The sequence below is a fragment of the Triticum aestivum genome, chromosome 4B, assembly GCF_018294505.1.
Source record: "Triticum aestivum cultivar Chinese Spring chromosome 4B, IWGSC CS RefSeq v2.1, whole genome shotgun sequence".
In the NCBI taxonomy this organism is placed as follows: domain Eukaryota; kingdom Viridiplantae; phylum Streptophyta; class Magnoliopsida; order Poales; family Poaceae; genus Triticum; species Triticum aestivum.
The window spans coordinates 230,225,376-230,245,963 of NC_057804.1; the positions used below are offsets into that span (position 1 = coordinate 230,225,376).

Genomic DNA, 20,588 nt, shown 5'->3' on the forward strand with positions numbered 1-20,588 from the left:
CTTTTAACGAGTACCGAGGCACCACAACAGAAATTAAATTCGCTAGGTTCTTTGTTGAGAAAGCAAGGTTGCTCAAGGTAATGAGGTTTGCCCTATATTTAGTGCGCAGAGGTGAATGGATTGCTAAAGAGCGCAGGCGTCTACATCTAAATGGAAAAGGCTCTACACAAGCTGACTTTCAGTTTGGAACTTCATATGACAGATTATGCAGAAGTCACTGTATCAAGGCACTATATAACTTCTCGGTGGCTGATGCTTTCGCAGAAATAATGCATGAAAAAGATTCTAAAGAAGATGAGTTTTATGTGTCTGAATAGTTTGAACCTTGTAGTCTTTGAATTTGGGCCTTGTAATGCTGGAATTTGAATCTTGCAAGGTATTTGTTATATAACATAATTGAATGTTTAATTTGGTCTTGCAATCATGTCTTGTTACAAGTATATATATGTTGTTCTTCTATACACATAGCATAGCTGTTCTGCAGACAAAGCATATCACATCGCACACGGACCACACTAGGTAACCAGTCGGTGATGAATTTATCAATCGCAAACAGTTATATACCAGCAAGCGTTTGCCCACAACACACACGACTTACTCGATCACAAACAGCTCGGATGGATCAACTGTATGCCACGTATCGCACATGCAACTCTAATCTGATTCATTCTTGACGTCTCCGCCACTCACAGTTCGTCTTATTTGCCACATATCACTATGCCGGCCTCTACTCACATCCCTCAGCATGATGTGCTTGCCGTTAGGTGCCGCAGCACGCTCTGCTCACATCCGTCAGCGCGCTCTGTTGTCCGTTGGCGTGCTTTTCTCGCGTACCTCCACGCGCTCAGCTTGTGGACAACTTTTCCTTGCGTGTTCAACTGCTATATGAATATATATGGTTGCTCGACGTTGAGGCGCCGAGGAGCGCTCTGCTCGCGTCCCTGCACGTGCACTCTGCCAGCCGTCGAGGCCTGTGCACGATCATGTTGGGGGCCCATATGCATGCGGTTAGGTCGCGCGCATCGCCATGATGCAGTTACGTGCGACAGGATGGTGTTACGCGCTGCAAATTAGAACTGCCATCTGGGCATGCGGATATTCCAACCCGTCCGGCTTCCCCATTAATTCACATGGTCATTATAACCTTAGTCTCTTCAACCTTTCGATCTTGCCCCACAACATATCAAGCACACTCATAACGACACATACAGAGAGGATATCTAGCGGCGCTCGAGTTCGGCGAGCATAAAGTCGAGACCCACGTGAGGGAGATGGATCTCACGGTGGTGTACACCATTGACGCCGCCGTGCTAGAGGACTATATCAACACCGTGGAGCAATTCCTTGCTGGAGACAAGTACACGATGGTCGGCATCGACCTCCAGTACACCGTCGGTCTTCCCGGCAAAGATCAGAAGTTTGTCGTCGCCCAGTTGTGTGTGCGCCATCATGTCCTCATCTACCACTATTGCATGGCCATAGAGCCTTGCAACCGTTTCCCTAGGTTTGTCAACAGCACCGACTACAAGTTTGCTACGGTGGAAACCACCGACGATGTAAAAGCGCTTAGGGTTATGGACTTGCCATGCAAGAACCTTGTCAAAATCCTTTAGCACTACATGGTTTGGGGCAACACGAAAGACTCCCTGGTTGAACTCGCCTCGGCCATCATCGACGCATACTACAAAAAGATGAAGCAGGATGCCAACAGAACACGTCCCGTATCCTGGCATGGGGCCTGGATGCGGCAACTAGATGAACCTCACCTCAGGTTCGCAGTCAAGAGCGTGTAGATATGCTACGAGACACACAAACGGATCGTTGACATGAGGAGGTGCCTCGTTACCGAAATTGACGAGGCCGGATCGAGCCACAAGCAGAGCAGTGGCGGCAAGCGTCACAAGAAGTAGATGATGATCAGATGATCGTTTATCCTAGTTAATTAGGCATGTAATATATAGTTGACTTTGGTTTGTGAAAATGTCATGTGTGTAGTAGCCACCTATGTAATTGGATGTTTAATTTGGTTATACAACCATGTCCTTATAAGTGTGTATATATATACAGGGTCGCGCTATTCGTCACCCAGAGTGAAAGAATTGTTATTCCCCACCCAAGCGAAACCACACACCGGACGCTAAAGAAACAAAGTATGGAACATAAACTTACCTCACACATTGCTAGATATTACAGCAAGGAGACCCTGTGCGCAAAAGAAAAAGGCGCGGTAAATTTACTCTCCATCCCCTACCGAACTTATCGGGAGAAAACCCACTCTACAGACTGTGGGATGGCTCTGCTATTTCCTGCACCATCTAACTAGTCCACCTACGCTGCCCTGCGCTATTCGACACGAAGCCATGGCGGTTCCCCTTCTCTATAGGCCAACAGAGAAGGCCGCTCCATCCAAGCGGTTGCGAGCCGGCTGCGGTGGTTCCGCAGAAGGGGAATAGGGCATCCCACCGGTGGGATGCAGTTGAACTGAAGCGACAGTGCCAAGTTGGATCGCGATTTCGGCTGCGGAGCGGCGCTTGGCCGCAGCGACGCGCTCCACGAGCTTGAGAAGTGTATTGTCTCTCCTCTCCCATCCTCGTATCCTTGATTGATCCTCGCCTCCCTGATTGATCTAGGCCCATTGATCTGGGTCAATTTTTCATTGACTAGGTATGAATATGATTGACCTCATTTTCAAGCTTGGTCACTCGCTCACTGCACGCGCTCATGAGCTCAAGCCCCGCCCCTTACCTCCCTCTAACTTGGCCACCTCCATCCCCTGGTAAAATACTAAAATCCCTTTTTGTTTTTTATAGACTGAAATTTGTTTGTGTCGGCTGAATTTGTGTGTTTTCAGTTTGGCATCTAAATGGGGGTCGTAAGTTATGATGGGGACATTACTTGTCAGGGAATCACTTGGGCTTGTTATAGTAACAGCAGAACGAAATGACCATATTATATGAAATTATACTGCTTATGCTAAGGTTATAGTATTAGACAAAGGTGATTCTTTTTCAAATTAGTGACAAATCATAGCTCATTTTGTTGTGGAAGGACAATTTAACATTCAGTTACTTTCTCAGACTAAATTGACATCGGTTCATACAAATGACCTTGTCGCTGCTAATCTCAGGCCATCCAGGCAAGACATAGCTTCAATTTTTTTGGCATCAGTGCATGCTTGAAGCACTCTGCCTACAGAAAGCAAAACCTTTCCGATTATCTTGTAAAACCATCCACACACTCGCAGCTCCTGCTGCCCTAATGATAGAGCCATCCACATTGATTTTGATCCAGTTCATTCCGGCGGCTTCCAGCCAGATCAATTATGTACTCAACCACTCGCCCCTTTCTTCCGTGAGTAATTAACTGGTATATTGCTGCATGTGTTATTGCAGTGGGCAAGTGCAGAAAAGTTATGGCCTATTTGATGTGAAGAAGTTGAGGGGAATGTGTTGCAAACCATGATGTTTTCCTAACCTATTGATTTTGTCACAGGACTCGGTCGCCACTCCACAATTCCATATGGTGGCTACTGACAAATTTATTTGTACAATAAAGAAGCTAATTTGTTTAATCTTGTTAGATACACTTGCGGAATGCATAAGTAGCTTCATCATTGTCTTTTTATATTTTATATCTTCTGACATGAACTATTGCATCTACTGAGGTGATTGCGTTGGGAAGCTTGCCAGACTACATGCTAGGCTCTCTACCGCTATGCAATAGTATTTTTGTCAGTCTACAATCTAGTGCTCAGAATTATTCTGTTTGGAAATAACAAACATGACAAGCTTTTTTTCTGAAATTGTGGTCTGCATGTTCATAATAAATCACATGTTCATTTATGGAGTTCTTGAAAGAAAAAAGGTACTGATTGTGTGTGCAACACTTGATTACATGATTTAAAATGTTGTTGCTTATATCAAGAAGATTTTGGTCAAGAAATAAAAAAAGAACATACATAATTGTCAATACGTCGGGTTTTGTTTTGGAATTAAATGCTTTAGATCTGGGATGCCGCTTTTATATCCTCTATTGTGTTCAATCAGGTTTTATTAGATGATCAATTAATCTTTAGTTGCATCTAAAAAATGATCTTTAGTTTCACAGTGTCATCGGGTTGCAACTGAACATGACAAGAAACTGTTGTTCAAGGTGTTAATGATCTTCTGTTAGTTTTGAATATTCACAGATTTGCTTGTTAAAATCTTGTCAAGTTTCTTTGTGACAGTTACAGTTTAGCACAATTCCGAATATATTCTCTTGATATGAAAGGCATACATTAAAGAAATCAAAGTTTCATTCTCATTCTTGTGTAGCTTTGTGCATGCTTGTTGTTTAGCCTTTGGTGAAATCTGCAAGCTTTCATTGTAGGTGGTAATTGAATCAAGAAATTCAGTATGAACTTATAAAGTGTAGAGGTTCTACAGATGCGGCAACATCAAGGACTGCCGTGAGGAAGCACCTGGAGTGGAGTCACGACAACGTTGTGATTCTCATTAACCTATGAGAACGAACATAACCACAACCACGTACAGCCCCCGACCTATCGATGCTCGCCATGAATTCAGTAAAGCCCGACTGAAGTTACCAATCCCAGAAGAATATAGAAGAACTCTAAATTATTATGCCATGGATGGAACATGTCATTAATCTGGTCTTTGGTTATTCGGTCTGACAAAAGAATTGGATGTAAGTGAATTTTGTATCAGGAAGGCAAACATTACATTGCGTGTCGTTTTCATGATGTATAATGAATACTTGATCTTGGCTGCATCTTCCTTATGTCGGCAAACATTTACCTTATGAGTTATTCTGTCGATAAATCGTGCTTATCAAATATCCGTGTACAAGTACCACTGGAAATTTTTTCTTCTAACTTGTGTGCATTTTCAGAAGATTGCGATAGGCTTGTCAGTAAGTGTTATGTTAAGTGTATCTAAGAAAAATCATGTTGAATCCTAGTTTTGGATTCCTGCTCTGCATCTTCCTCCATGTTATTGCACAACACTTGTCTGCTAGATCATCACGGCGTGTGTTCACCTTGTTAACTCTAGAACACGCACGGGAAGATTCCTCATTAGCTCTAGATCACACACAGAATGATTCCTCATTCGCTCTAGATCACACATAGAAAGATTCCTTCGTGTTGTTGCCTAGACGATAAGAAATAAGAATTACTCGAATAGTGCATTACACGACATCAGAACTACTCAGGAAGCAGTTGGATTTCATGACATGCTTTACAATGAAGAAAGATGATGTGAGTTCATAAGACATAAATCATAAAAATAATATATTCAATACGCTGCTTGACAAAGTAGCATCTGAAAATATAAATATCTATAGACAGCTATCTTTCTGTAGCGAAAACTCTCCCGTTGATCTCAAGATGGGCATTGTTTTTTGGGCGAAAATGTGACGCCCCGAGACCGATGCTCTAGATGCCTTCTATTTATTTTGTTGGTTGCCGTGTGTTTACTATGTTTGTTGCATTATCATAATTGTTTTGCATATTTCATTCCTATATGTTTATGCCATGTTCATGTTGAGTGCCTTGTCATATATTTGCTTCTTGCACCATGCTCATCTCACTTGTTATGTTGCATTGTACCCTTGTCATTTTGCATTTCATCATGCTCATCATGTGGGTTGCATTCTTCATGTTGTGTGTGCATCAGCCCTTGCTATCTCTCTCAAGCCATATGCCCATGTATCATCACCTCTCCCTTCCTTCTTCCTCATGTTTTTGCAAGTGACATTATTCCCTCCTCCATTAATGTTCATTTATTTCCTGGTGATCTTACTCAATGCCTTATACCTCTCTGACAAATTTGATCTCAATTGGACTTGATTTGGTTGGGTTCAAAAATGACTCAAGTTTGAATTCAAACTTGAATTATTTTTCTGTCCTTAAAAATGCCCAAAGCAATTTATTCAATTATGCACAAATTCTGGACTCCAGGGATATTCTCATATCTCTCACAACACTCTCCAATTCCTTGGTGCTTTTGCTCTTTTATTTCTGGTTGAAGAAATAGAAAAGGAGAGAACAGGCCAGCGCAGCAGCAGCCCGGCCCAGCTCCAGCGCCTCCCGGAGCCCAGCTCTCCTCCCGCAGCCTCCTCGTGGTGAATCCACGCTGGACACCCGTCCAGGCCCCACCTGTAGCATCTCCTTCCCCTGTTTTCCTTCCTCCTCCCGATTTCTTTTCTCTCACAGTAAAACCTCCAGGGGACGCCCGCACATGGCCACGGTGGTTTCACCACGACCCCTCGACACCTCCTGGCCCTCCTATAAATCCAGCAACCCGCGCACCCTAGGGTTTTCCCCTCTCTGCCGCCACCCAAGGGGCTCTCACCTGCCCTCCTTCTCCTCCTCCAAGGAAGACCGAAGAGAGAGAGAGAGAGAGAGAGCGCTGGAGCATCGCGCTTCATCGTCGGTGTGCTCTCCTTCGTCCCCACGCCCCGCGACCCCCGCCATCTTCTTCCTTGATGTCCGCTACTTCCTCTACGTCATGGAACGGACACCATCTCGCCTTCACGCCATCGGCCATGTCGTCTCCCTCCTCTGCTTCCTCTTCCTTCACGGTCAGAATTTCGCCAAGGTTCAGAGCTCCCTCCCATCGTCTCCGGCGTGTCTCCGTCTATTAAATTGTGATCCAAATTCCAGTACTATATTGGACTAGACGTAGTACATACGGTGTGGGCCTTTGCGTTGGTACCGACGCGTACGAGTACAACTTGTTTACTTGTCCTACAAGGACTCCTATGTGTTGCCCCTCATATATACCCCATGTAGTCGCACTTAAGACGGTCTGTCGTCTCGTGCTTGTAATACTCCTCCATCGTAGTGATTGCGCCTTCGTGCGTCCGTGTTTTTCTCCCTCAAGGGTTTCCACGTAAAAATCCGTGTCTCTCTGTCTCGTTTATTTCTCGTTATTATCTAACAAGTGGTATAGAAGCTGAGGTATACATACGAGATTTGAGACGGGAGATTAGGGTTCGGACGTGTGCACCGCCGCAAGCGTCTGTGGCGATCCCTTGAATCCGGAGCTGGATCGATTCGCCTACGAAGCCGAAACCGACAGAAGCCCTGTTCGTACGCACACGTACAAATCACTAAAGTTGTGGCCGTCCTTGTATGATCCACCGAGCTGTGCGTTGCTGTTGCTACTCGTTCAAGTCCCGAGGCGAAAGAGATCCGATTGCTGCTGCTCCACGTCATCGCAAGGGATCAACCAAAGCTGTTGCTGCTCACGCATCAAGGCGCTGTGATGACCTACAAGTGTAGGGGATCAACCGTAGTCCTTTCGATAAGTAAGAATGTCGAACCCAACAAGGAGCAGAAGGAAATGATAAGCGGTTTTCAGTAAGGTTTTGTCTGCAAGCACTGAAATTGCAGGTGATAGATAGTTTTGTGATAAGATAAATTGTAACGAGTAACAAGTAAATAAGGTAAATAAAGTGCAGCAAGGTGGCCCAATCCTTTATGTAGCAAAGGATAAGCCTGGACAATTTCTAATAATGATAAAGGAGCTCCCGAGGACACATGGGAATTATCGTCAAGCTAGTTTTCATCAAGTTCATATGATTCGCGTTCGGTACTTTGATAATTTGATATGTGGGTGGACCGGTACTTGGGTACTGCCCTAACTTGGACAAGCATCCCACTTATGATTAACCCCTATTGCAAGCATCCGCAACTACAAAAGAAGTATTAAGGTAAACCTAACCACAGCATTAAACATATGGATCCATATCAGCCCCTAACGAAGCAACGCATAAACTAGGGTTTAAGCTTCTGTCACTCTAGCAACCCATCATCTACTTATTACTTCCCCATGCCTTCCTCTAGGCCCAAATAATGGTGAAGTGTCATGTAGTCGACGTTCACATAACACCACTAGAGGAAAAGACAACATACATCTCATCAAAATATCGAACGAATACCAAATTCACATGACTACTAATAGCAAGACTTCACCCATGTCCTCAGGAACAAACGTAACTACTCACAAAGCATATTCATGTTCATAATAAGAGGAGTAATAATATGCATAAAGGATCTGAACATATGATCTTCCACCAAGTAAACCAATTACCATGAAGTACAAGGAGTAATCAACACTACTAGCAACCCACAAGTACCAATTTGTGGTTTTGATACAAGATTGGATACAAGAGATGAACTAGGGTTTTGAGAGGAGATGGTGCTGGTGAAGATATTCATGGAGATTGACCCCCCCCTCCCGATGAGAGGATCATTGATGATGACGTTGGTGATGATTTCCCCCTCCTAGAGGGAAGTGTCCCCGGTAGAACAGCTCCATCGGAGCCCTAGATTGATTCCGCCAAGGTTCCGCCTCGTGGCGGCGGATTTTCGTCCCGTAAGCTTTCCCATGATTTTTTCTAGGGTAAAAGTGATGATATAGCAGAAGATGGACGCCGGGGGCCCACCAGGGGTCCCAGGAGATAGGGGGCGCGCCCTATAGGGGGGGCCTCCTGTCTCCTGGACAGGGTGTGGGACCCTTGGTGTATTTCTTCCGCTCAGAAATTCTTATTAATTCCAAAAATTTGTTTCGTGGAGTTTCAGGACTTTTGGAGCTGTGCAGAATATGTTTCTAACGTTTGCGCCTTTTCCAGCCAGAATTCCAGCTGCCGGCATTCCCCCTCTTCATGGTAAACCTTGTAAAATAAGAGAGAATAGCCATAAGTATTGAGATATAATGTGTAATAATAGCCCGTAATGCGTAAATATTGATATAAAAGCATGATGCAAAATGGACGTATCAACTCCCCCAAGCTTAGACCTCACTTGTCCTCAAGCGGAAGCCGAGATCGAAATATATGTCCACATGTTTAGAGATAGAGGTGTCGATAAAAATAAAGTACGGGTATGAGGGCAGCATGATCATTTTAATAACAACAACATATATAGATTTTGTCATATGATTTCCTATCCTCAAGTAACAAGCAGTTCACAATGTCAAGTATGGTTCAAAAACTTCATTGAGAACTAACAAACTATAATCTCAGTCATTGAAGCAATTACAATTTATCGTAACATCAGAAAGAGTCAATAATAGAGCTTTTTAGCAAGCTCACATACTCAACTATCTCGTAGTCTCCTACAATTTCTAACACTCACGCAGTACTTGTGGTTATAGAGTTTCAGCCGGACACTGAGAAAGATAGGGGCTTATTGTATTGCCTCCCAACGTATTCACCTTTAGGTGATGTCAACAATAATAGCCCATTCTAACTTACATCCAATTGGATATATATATCATGATCTTTCAAACACGAGGAGCTTGCCAAAGGATAAAATGAAAAAGGGAAAGGTGAGGATCACCTTGACTCAAGCATACAGTAAAGACATAAAGTAAAAGATAGGCCCTTCGCAGAGGGAAGCAGAGGTTGTCATGCGCATTTAGGGTTGATGCACAAAATCTTAATGCAAAAGAACGTCACTTTATATTGCCCCTTGTATGTGGACCTTTATTATGCAGTCCGTCGCTTTTATTACTTCCACAACAAGTTCGTACAAAGCTTATTTTCTCTGCACTAATAAGTCATACATATTTAGAGAGCAATTTTTATTGCTTGCACCGATGACAACTTACTTGAAGGATCTTACTCAATCCATAGGTAGGTATGGTGGACTCTCATGGCAAAACTGGGTTTAAGGATATTTGGAAGCACAAGTAGTATCTCTACTTGGTGCAAGGAATTTGGCTAGCATGAGGGGGAAAGGCAAGCTCAACATGTTTGGAAGGTCAATGACAATATACTTTAACTGAGATGTCGGAAAACATAAACTATTACGTTGTCTTCCTTGTCCAACGTCAACTCTTTTAGCATGTCATACTTAATGAGTGCTCCCAATTATAAAAGGTGTCCCAGATAATATATTTATATGTGAACCCCTCTTTCCTTATCACTTCCTATTAATTGCAACGATGACCAAGGCTACGTTCATCAACTCTCAACAATTTTTTATGCCTCATACTTTCCATGTGTGAAGTTATCACTGTCCATAAGATCAATATGAACTCTTTTATTCTTTCTACTTTCTCAAGATCATAGCAACATAGCAAAGCCCTTGACTCAACACTAATCTTTATTATAGATAGCTCACGGACTTGATTACAAAAAGAGATCACAAAGCAAAACTCAAACTACTTGATATCAAAACTTCAATCTACTAGATCAAGATACTACTAAAAGGATTGAACTAAATAAAGCGGAAAAGATAGGAGTGTGATGGTGATACGATACCGGGGCACCTCCCCCAAGCTTGGCAGTTGCCAAGGGGAGTGCCCATACCCATGTGATTATGTCCTCGGAGGTGGTGATGGTGGAGTTGTTGATGATGTAGGCTTGTCGTCCGTCTTCCAAGGCATAGGCTCTCCATCATAGAAGGATGCTTGAGTCTTCGGGATCCTTAAATCTGCAGCCAAACTCATCCTCTTGAATCTATATTCATACTCACAGTTCTGGTTTTGCAGGTCAAAGATCTGAGCATGGAGGTGCTCGATTTTCTCTTGAAGCTTGAAGTTGGTCTCCCCAATGACTTTGGCGTCTAGCTTGTGGTTGTTGGTGAACTCCGTGATCATCATCTGGTTGGCGTTGAGTCCACGCTCCACCATCCCTTGACACTTGAAAACTTCTTGCTCCACGGCTTTGAGCTTTGTCTCCACTCTCCCGGTATGCCTTGGTCCCTCCACATCGCGGATGTGCAGCACCCCCTCATGCATCTCAATGGGTTGAGGGTGTTTCAGCATCTCCGCGAGATGGGGATTGATAACTCACTCGAAAAACTTGTCCTTGGGAGCGCTTGGAGACACCATGATGCTCTAGATTTGAAACAGAAACAACTCGAAACGAAAACAGAGGATATTTGCATGATACGGTGGTCAAAACCTTCGAGAGTATATATAATGAATTTTTACCAACCAAAATATGTAACAACAAGAAAACGGAGTCCGGGAGGCACACAAGGTGCCCACGAGACAGGGGGCGCGCCCTACAGGGGGGCGCCCTCCACTCTCATGGGAGCCTCGTGTCCCTTTCGGACTACTTCTTTCTTCCTAAAATTATTAAATATTCCAAAACTGATAAAAATTGCCTTTGGAGTTATTTTGGAGTCGGTCTACTTACTGTACTACATACCTATACCTTTTCGGAGTCTTGAACATTCTGGAAAGTATCCCTTATGTATTCCTCAGGGGTTACGGTTTCAATAATATTAGTTTCAACATTGATAGGATTACCTGAAATATAATGTTTAATTCTTTGACCGTTTACCACCCTTGGACTTGTGCCTTCGAAGTTGTTGATTTTTATAGCACCAGAACGATAGACCTCCTCGATAACGTAGGGTCATTCCCATTTTGAGAGAAGTTTTCCTGCAAAAAATCTTAAATGAGAGTTGAATAATAAAACATAGCCTACATTAAACTCACGCTTTTGTATCCTCTTATCATGCCAGTGTTTGACTTCCTCTTTGAAAAGCATGGCATTCTCATAGGCTTGGGTTCTCCATTCATCAAGTGAGCTAATGTCAAACAACCTCTTCTCACCGGCAAGTGTGAAGTCATAGTTGAGCTCTTTAATAGCCCAATATGCCTTATGTTCAAGTTCAAGAGGTAAATGACACGCTTTTCCATAAACCATCTTATAAGGAGACATACCCATAGGATTTTTGTATGCAGTTCTATAGGCCCATAATGCATCATCAAGTTTTTTGGACCAATTCTTTCTAGATCTATTCACAGTCTTTTGCAAAATTAATTTGAGCTCTCTATTGCTCAACTCTACTTGACCACTAGACTGCGGATGATAAGGAGATGCTATTCTATGATTGACATCATACTTAGCAAGCATCTTACGGAAAGCACCATGAATAAAATGTGAACCACCATAAGTCATAAGATATCTAGGGACTCCAAACCTCGGAAAAATAACTTCTTTAAGCATTTTAATAGAAGTGTTATGATCAGCACTACTAGTTGGAATAGCTTCTACCCACTTAGTAACGTAATCAACAGCAACTAAAATATGTGTATAACCATTAGAGGCAGGAAAAGGTCCCATATAATCAAAGCCCCAAACATCAAATGGTTCAATAACAAGAGAATAATTCATAGGCATTTCTTGACGTCTACTAATGTTACCTATTCTTTGACATTCATCACAAGATAAGACAAACTTACGAGCATCTTTGAAGAGAGTAGGCCAATAAAAACCAGATTGTAGTACCTTGTGTGCAGTTCTATCTCCAGCGTGGTGTCCTCCATAAGATTCAGAGTGACACTTACGTAGAATCTGTTCCTGTTCATGCTCAGGCACACAACGTCTAATAACACCATCTACTCCTTCTTTATAAAGGTGTGGATCATCCCAGAAGTAATGTCTTAAATCATAAAAGAACTTTTTCTTTTGCTGGTATGTGAAACTAGGCGGTATAAATTTAGCAACAATGTAATTAGCATAATCAGCATACCAAGGAGCAGTACGAGAAGCATTGACGACCGCTAATTGTTCATCAGGAAAGCTATCATTAATAGGCAGTGGGTCATCAAGAACATTCTCTAACCTAGACAAGTTATCTGCAACGGGGTTCTCAGCTCCCTTTCTATCAATAATATGCAAGTCAAATTCTTGGAGCAAGAGAACCCATCTAATGAGTCTAGTCTTAGCATCTTTCTTTTCCATAAGATATTTAATAGCAGCATGATCAGTGTGAATAGTAACTTTGGAATCAACAATATAAGGTCTAAACTTATCACATGCAAACACAACTGCTAAGAACTCTTTTTCAGTAGTAGCATAATTTCTCTGGGCAGTATCAAGAGTCTTACTAGCATACTGGATAACATTCAATTTCTTATCAACTCTTTGCCCTAGAACAACACCTACAGCATAATCACTAGCATCGCACATAATTTCAAAAGGTAAATTCCAATCAGGTGGCTGAACAATAGGTGCAGTGATCAAAGCTTTCTTAAGTACTTCAAATGCTTCTACACAATCATCATCAAAGACAAAAGGAATATCTTTTTGCAATAAATTAGTCAGAGGCCTAGAGATTTTAGAAAAGTCCTTAATGAACCTCCTATAAAAACCGGCATGACCAAGGAAACTTCTTATACCTTTTATGTCCTTGGGACATGGCATCTTTTCAATAGCATCAACTTTGGCTTTATCAACTTCAATACCTCTCTCGGAGATCTTGTGCCCCAAGACAATGCCTTCATTAACCATAAAGTGACACTTTTCCCAATTCAGGACGAGACTAGTGTCTTCGCATCTCTGCAAAACTCGATCAAGGTTGCTCAAACAATCATCAAAAGAGGATCCATAGACGGAGAAGTCATCCATGAATACCTCACAAATCTTTTCACAAAAATCAGAGAATATAGCCATCATGCATCTTTGAAAGGTAGCAGGTGCATTACATAAACCAAAAGGCATACGTCTATAAGCAAAAGTACCAAAAGGGCAAGTAAAAGTAGTTTTAGATTGATCCTTCGCTGACACAGGTATCTGAGAGAAACCAGAATAACCATCTAGAAAGCAAAAATGTGTGTGTTTGGATAGCCTTTCTAGCATTTGATCAATAAAAGGTAAAGGGTAATGATCTTTCTTAGTAGCTTTATTTAACTTACGGAAATCAATTACCATCCTATAACCTGTAATAATTCTTTGCGGGACCAATTCGTCTTTATCATTAGGAACAACGGTAATACCCCCCTTTTTAGGAACATAATGGACAGGGCTTACCCATTCACTATCAGCAACGGGATAAATAATACCTGCCTCAAGGAGCTTTAGTATCTCCTTTCTTACCACTTCCTTCATCTTGGGATTTAATCGTCTTTGAGGATCTCTAACTGGTTTGGCATCGTCCTCCAATGTAATCTTGTGTTGACATAACGTGGGACTAATGCCCTTAAGATCATCCAGAGTATATCCAATAGCTGCTCGGTGCTTCTTCAGAGTTTTCAATACTCTTTCTTCTTCTTTCTCTGAAAGGTTAGCACTAATAATAACAGGATATATTTCTTTTTCATCAAGATAAGCATACTTAAGATTATCAGGTAATGGTTTGAGTTCAAACACGGGATCACCCTTGGGTGGAGGGGGATCCCCAAGAATTTCAACGGGAAGGTTATGTTTCAGCATAGGTTCCTGTTTAAGGAACACTTCATCTATTTCCTCCCTTTCCTTCATAAACATATCGTTTTCATGGTCTAGCAAGTATTGTTCTAACGGATCAGTTGGAGGAACAGCAATGGAAGCAAGACCAATAATCTCATCCTTACTAGGTGGTTCCCTTTCATGAGGTTGTCTACTAAACTTAGCGAAATTAAACTCATGAGACATACCATCAATGCCAACAGTGAAAATATTCTTTTCACAATTAATCTTAGCACTAGCAGTATTCAAGAAGGGTCTACCAAAAATAATGGGACAAAAATCATCTTGTGGGGAACCAAGAACAAGAAAATCAGCAGGGTATTTAACCTTCCCACACAAAACTTCAACATCTCTAACAATCCCAATAGGTTTAATGGTATCCCTATTAGCAAGCTTAATAGTAACATCAATGTCTTCTAATTCAATGGGTGCAATGTCGTGCATAATTTCTTTATATAGATCATAAGGTATCGCACTAGCACTAGCACCCATATCACATAAGCCATGATAACAATGATCTCCTATTTTAACAGAAATAACAGGCATGCCTACGACAGGTCTACGTGTCTTAGTATCAGGTCTAGCAATATTGGCAGTCTCACCCAAGAAAGAAATAACATGCCCATCTAAATCCTCATCCAAGAGATCTTTAACCATAGCAATACTAGGTTCAACATTAATTTGTTCAGGAGGTGTATAAGTCCTAGTATTACTCTTATGAACAACAGTCGAAGTTTTAGCATGATCCTTTATCCTAACAGGAAAAGGAGGTTTTTCAACATAAGCAGTAGGAACAATAGGATCACTATAGGTAATAGTCTTTTCTTCGACTGTAATAGGTGCAACTACTTTCACTTCAACAGGAGGATTATATTTAAACCACTTCTCTTTAGGGAGATCAACGTGAGTAGCAAAAGATTCACAGAAAGTAGCTACTATCTCAGAGTCAAGTCCATACTTAGAGCTAAATCCACGGAAAGCATCGGTATCCATAAAAGATTTAACACAATCGAACTTAGGTGTCATACCTGACTCCTTACCATCGTCGGAACCCCAATCTTCAGAGTTGCGTTTAATTCTTTCCAATAAGTCCCATTTGAAATCAATAGTCTTCAGCATATAAGAACCAGCACAGGAAGTATCGAGCAGGTTGCGATTATCAAGAGAAAGCCGAGCATAAAAATTCTGAATAATCATTTCCCGAGAGAGCTCATGATTGGGGCATGAATATAACATTGACTTAAGCCTCCCCCAAGCTTGAGCGATGCTTTCTCCTTCGCGAGGCCAGAAATTATATATGTAATTACGATCACGATGAACAAGATGCATAGGATAGAACTTCTGGTGAAATTCCAACTTCAATCGCTTATAATTCCAAGATCTCGTATCATCACATAGCCTATACCATGTCAATGCATCTCCCTTCAAAGATAAAGGGAAGACCTTCCTTTTGACAACATCATCGGGAATACCTGCAAGCTTAAATAATCCACAAACTTCATCCACAAAGATAAGGTGTAAATCGGGATGCAATGTTCCGTCTCCTGCAAATGGATTAGCTAGCAGTTTCTCTATCATACCCGAAGGAATCTCAAAGTAAATATTTTCATAAAGTTCAGTAGGTTGAGGAGCAACTCTTTGCTCTTCCAGTTGGGGTGAAGATACCCCAAACAAGCCCCTCAAAGGATTAGTTTCCATAGTGACAAGTAACAGAAAATTTCAGCACACTATATAAATGTTTCCTTACCAAGTTCCACTCACCAAAAGCGCTACACTCCCCGGCAACGGCGCCAGAAAAGAGTCTTGATGACCCACAAGTGTAGGGGATCAATCGTAGTCCTTTCGATAAGTAAGAGTGTCGAACCCAACGAGGAGCAAAAGGAAATGATAAGCAGTTTTCAGTAAGGTTTTCTCTACAAGCACTGAAATTGTAGGTGATAGATAGTTTTGTGATAAGATAAATAGTAACGAGTAACAAGTAAATAAAGTAAATAAAGTGCAGCAAGGTGGCCCAATCCTTTATGTAGCAAAGGATAAGCCTGGACAATTTCTAATAATGATAAAGGAGCTCCCGAGGACACATGGGAATTATCGTCAAGCTAGTTTTCATCACGTTCATATGATTCGCGTTCGGTACTTTGATAATTTGATATGTGGGTGGACCGGTACTTGGGTACTGCCCTAACTTGGAAAAGCATCCCACTTATGATTAACCCCTATTGCAAGCATCCGCAACTACAAAAGAAGTATTAAGGTAAACCTAACCACAACATTAAACATATGGATCCATATCATCCCCTAACGAAGCAACGCATAAACTAGGGTTTAAGCTTCTGTCACTCTAGCAACCCATCATCTACTTATTACTTCCCCATGCCTTCTTCTAGGCCCAAATAATGGTGAAGTGTCATGTAGTCGACGTTCACATAACACCACTAGAGGAAAAGACAACATACATCTCATCAAAATATCGAACGAATACCAAATTCACATGACTACTAATAGCAAGACTTCACCCATGTCCTCAGGAACAAACGTAACTACTCACAAAGCATATTCATGTTCATAATCAGAGGAGTAATAATATGCATAAAGGATCTGATCATATGATCTTCCACCAAGTAAACCAATTAGCATCAACTACAAGGTGTAATCAACACTACTAGCAACCCACAGTACCAACTTGTGGTTTTGATACAAGATCGGATACAAGAGATGAACTAGGGTTTTGAGAGGAGATGGTGCTGGTTAAGATGTTGATGGAGATTGACCCCCTCCCGATGAGAGGATCGTTGGTGATGATGTTGGTGATGATTTCCCCCTCCCGGAGGGAAGTGTCCCCGGCAGAACAGCTCCGCCGGAGCCCTAGATTGATTCCGCCAAGGTTCCGCCTCGTGGCGGCGGAGTTTCGTCCTGTAAGCTTGCCCATGATTTTTTCCAGGGTAAAAGTGATGATATAGCAGAATATGGACGACGGGGGCCCACCAGGGGGCCCAGGAGATAGGGGGTGCGCCCTATAGGGGGGGGGCTCTTGTCTCCTGGACACGGTGTGGGCCCCTTGGTGTATTTCTTTCACTCAGAAATTCTTATTAATTCCAAAAAGTTGTTTCATGGAGTTTCAGGACTTTTGGAGCTGTGGAGAATAGGTTTCCAAAGTTTGCTCCTTTTCCAGCCAGAATTCTAGGTGCCGTCATTCCCCCTCTTCATGGTAAACCTTGTAAAATAAGAGAGAATAGCCATAAGTATTGAGATATAATGTGTAATAACAGCCCATAATGCAATAAATATTGATATAAAAGCATGATGCAAAATGGACGTATCACCCTGCCACCAAATCAAGTTGTCGTGACGTGCTAATTCCCTTACTCGTCTCCCAAGATCTAATTGATCACGTACTACTACAACTAGTACTACTCAGTTCACGTGAAGGCCTTTATCTACCAAGACATACCAGGTGCTATTTACTCTATTTGACCTCAAATTAATTCTATCCAGAATTTTTCTATCAGCTTGTACTACTTTGTGAACACAGATTTAATCTACTCATGGCATCCATGAAGTACGATCTTCCGCTGCTGGACCATGACACAAGGTTTACCCTATGGCAAGTCAAGATGCGGGCGTAGTTGGCACAGTCTGACTATGATGAAGCACTGGATGTTTTGGAAAGAACAGAATTCAGGACTGGATTGATGAGGAGAAAATAATTGATTGTAAGGCTTTGTCAAAAATTCAACTCCATTTGCATAATAATATTTTGCAGGAAGTTTTGAGCGAGAAAACTGCCGCCGCTCTATGGTTAAAGCTGGAAGGGATTTGCATGACTAAAGATCTCACCAGCAAGATGCATCTGAAGCAGAAATTATTCCTGCACAGGTTACTCGAGGGAGGTAATGTTTTGAATCATATTTCAGAATTTAAAGAGATCATATCTGATCTAGCTGCAATGGTGGTTAAGTATGAAGCGGAAGATACTGCTTTAATGTTACTTTGTTCACTGCCAAGTTCTTATACCAATTTTCGAGACACCATATTATATAGTCGTGATACTCTCACGCTTAATCAAGTTTATGAAGCTTTGAACTCTAAGGAGAAGATGAAATTAATGGTGCCTCTTGATGGTTCGAGTTCATCCCAAGCCGAGGGATTATCTGTTCATGGAAGGACAAAGGGGAAGAACTCTCATAATGGAAATAGAGGCAAAAGTAAGAACGGCTACAGGGGACGGTCGCAATCCAGAGACAAGAAGTATTGCAGATATTGCAAGAGAGACGGGCATGTCATCTCAGAGTGTTTCAAGTTGCAGAACAAGGAAAAGAGGAAAGGTAACAAACAAGGTGAAAATTCTGCTAACGTTGCTCGTGATGATAGTTCCGATGATGCTCTTGTCGTTATTGCTGGATGTGCTGAGACCAATGATGAGTGGGTACTTGACACTGCATGCACTTTTCATATGTGTCCACATAGAGATTGGTTTACTACCTTTGATTCCACTACTTCTGCTGGTTCCGTTTTGGGTTTTGATATTCACCATGCAAGATTGAAGGCATAGGTTCCGTTCGAATCAAGATGTTTGATGGCACAATCAAAACTTTGACAGATGTTCAGTATATTCCGAAGATGAAGAGAAATCTTATTTCCGTGAGTGCCCTTGATGCAAAGAGGTACAAGTATTCAGATGGAGATAGTGTTTTGAAAGTCACCAAAGGTTCCCTTGTTGTGATGAAAGGTGACTTAAGTTCGACCAATGGTCTTTATTACCTTCGAGGTTCTACCGTTTCAGGTAATGCTACTCCAGTTATTTCAAAGAATTCTGATTGTGATGCTGCTAACCTTTGGCATATGCGTCTTGGACATATGAGTGAACTTGGTTCAGCAAAGTTAAATAAGAGAGGTCTTCTCGATGGATATGAACCTGGTAAATTAAAGTTTTGTGAGAATTGTATCTTCGGCAAGCACAAGAGGGTGAAGTTCAACACTTCGACTCATACAACTGAAGGTATTCTTGATTATGTGCATTCTGATTTATGGGGACCATCTCGCAAGAAGTCTCTAGGTGGTGCTAGTTACATGCTGACTATTATTGAAGATTATTCGAGAAAAGTTTGGCCTTATTTCTTGAAGCATAAATATGAAGCATTCTCAGCATTTAAGGAGTGGATGATTATGATTGAAAGGCAAACTGAAAAGAAGGTAAAAATACTTCGCACTGATAATGGTATGGAATTCTATTCTAAGCAATTTAAAAATTATTGCAAGTCTGAAGGCATTGTCAGACACTACACCGTTCCTTATACTCCTCAACAAAACGGTGTTGCTGAGCGTATGAATAGGACTATTATTTCCAGAGCCCGTTGCATGTTGTCCAATGCAGGTTTGCATAGGCGTTTTTGGGTTGAGGCCGCTTCCACTGCTTGTTATCTCATTAACCGTTCACCATCTATTGCTCTTAATAAGAAAACTCCAATTGAGGTTGGTCTAGTTCACATGCTGATTATTCACAGTTGAGAGTTTTTGGTTGCACAACTTATGCTCATGTTGATAATGGAAAGTTGGAGCCTAGGGCTGTTAAGTGCATCTTTCTTGGTTATAAGTCTGGTGTTAAAGGTTTTAAATTGTGGAATCCTGAAACCCGGAAGGTTGTTATTAGCAGAAATGTTATCTTTAATGAATCTGCTATGTTACATGATGTTTCATCTACTAATGTTCCCGATGAGAGTGAACAATAGCCTATTTTTCAGGAGCGTACTATTCAGGTGGAGCATGTTATTGACACAGGTGATACATCTGGTAATGAAATTGTTGATGCGCATGATGAACCCGTCGTTGATGATGAACATGTCACTCCCACTCCAAATCAGCCTATTGTTCCATCTAGTTGGAATCTTGCATGTGACAGAGTTAGGCGGGGTATTAATAAACCTGACAGGTTAATTGAAGAATACAATATTGTTTCTTTTGCTTTATCTGTTGCGGAAGAAATTGAAGGTAATGCCGAGCCTTCTTCATATTCCAAGGCTATTATTTCTGGTGATAGTAATAAGTGGATGACCGCTATGCATGATGAGATGGAATCACATTAAGAGAATGGCACTTGGAATTTAGTAAAATTGCCTAGAGAGAAGAAACCTATTCGTTGCATGTGGGTTTTCAAGAGGAAAGAAGGTGTTTCTCCTAATAATGAGACAAGATATAAAGCAAGGTTAGTTGCTAAAAGTTATAGCCAGATTCCAGGTATTGACTATAACAAAGTCTTTTCTCCTGTTGTGAAGCATAACTCTATTCGCACTTTACTCAGTATTGTTGCCATGCATGATCTTGAGCTTGAACAATTGGATGTTAAAACTGCATTCTTACATGGAGAATTAGAAGAGGATATTTATATGGAA

The 20,588-nt window shown here is 41.6% G+C and overlaps 1 long non-coding RNA gene across 2 annotated transcripts; it reads left to right on the forward strand.

Annotated features, from left to right (window-relative positions):
- Window positions 1-2,213: 2,213 nt before the first annotated feature.
- Window positions 2,214-4,773, forward strand: LOC123091877 (uncharacterized). Of its 2 annotated transcripts, XR_006443733.1 has the most exons (3): window positions 2,267-2,567; window positions 2,665-2,776; window positions 4,372-4,773. It is a non-coding gene; the product is annotated as an uncharacterized lncRNA (long non-coding RNA). The 2 variants fall into 2 exon arrangements; XR_006443732.1 differs by having other exon boundaries at window positions 2,214-2,567; window positions 2,665-4,773.
- The last annotated feature ends 15,815 nt before the right edge of the window (window positions 4,774-20,588 follow it).